The sequence below is a fragment of the Pteropus vampyrus genome, unplaced genomic scaffold, assembly GCF_000151845.1.
Source record: "Pteropus vampyrus isolate Shadow unplaced genomic scaffold, Pvam_2.0 Scaffold77, whole genome shotgun sequence".
Classification (NCBI taxonomy): Eukaryota; Metazoa; Chordata; class Mammalia; order Chiroptera; family Pteropodidae; genus Pteropus; species Pteropus vampyrus.
The window spans coordinates 1,092,293-1,093,440 of NW_011888858.1; the positions used below are offsets into that span (position 1 = coordinate 1,092,293).

General features: G+C 33.4%; 1 pseudogene; it reads left to right on the forward strand.

Moving 5' to 3' along the window:
- The first annotated feature begins 319 nt into the window (after positions 1-319).
- LOC111741407 lies at positions 320-438 on the forward strand (annotated as a pseudogene).
- The last annotated feature ends 710 nt before the right edge of the window (positions 439-1,148 follow it).

Below are 1,148 nucleotides of genomic sequence, written 5' to 3' on the forward strand. Positions count from 1 at the left end.
CATTTCTAACTCATATGTATACTTTTTATTTCAAGATTATTTCTAAATTCACGATTCCCAAATAGATTCCTCCATTAAAACTGGTGATATTTGCTTGTCGCTCATTCCTATAAAGGCTACACCTCTGCCTTACCTGCAAAGGGGCTTCAAACCTCAGTTCTCTTCTCTGGATCATTATAATTTATTACTATAAATCACTGCTTTTTATATTGACTTCTTTACTTTTTACTTTTTGCTATTGTGGCACAAGCATAAATCCTTATCTTTTAATCCTTCCAAGTAAAACAACATAAATGCACCATTTCAATTTGTAGCTTTTGTCTATGGCCATGCCACCCCAAATGAGCCCAATCTTGTCTGATCTCGGAAGCTAAGCAGGGTCAGGTCTGGGTAGTACTTGGATGGGAGACCACCTAGGAAGACCAGGTGCTGTAGGCGTAAAAAATAAAAAAATAAGGGATTGTAAACTGTCAAGGTCCTTGCAATCTGTGAGGTCAACCAAGGGTTGCCTCACCTAAAAAAAAAAAAAATCAATTTGTAGTTTTTTTATCTTTCAAAGTTATCCACATAACTCCATAATTCTTTAAAATTTTTAAAACTTGTGTATATATGCATGCACATGCATATATGCATGTTTGATAGCCATAGATTCAAACAAAACCTTTTTGTGACAAAAATCTCTTTTTAATTATTGAGAGTAGAAAAGAGAAAGAGAAAGTAGAATTCAACCCTATGAAGCATATTATTAAAATTTATCATTCTAACGGTGGCACAATGCAGAAAAAAATTGATTGAGGATAATGAGGGTTTAATTATTCCCCACCTTTAAATCTGAACTGAAAGTACTAAAAAGTTCAATAACTTTGATGAAAAGAAATAATAAATTTCATCCCACCAAGGTCAAGACTTCTACCTGAGACATTCTGACATTCAAGAGATAAACCTTGACACTCAAGAGATGAGAAATCTCTATACTCTCAAAAATGTAGAAATGTGACTACAGGCTCCCAATTTTTTTCAAACTTAGTTTCCAAGCCTAGGTATGTGTGTGTATTTCAACTTAACTACTTTTCCAGCTTATATAAAATTTGTCTTTTACTTTTTTGTGAGATATAAAGTGCTTGAGACCTCATCTCACTTGTTTCAGA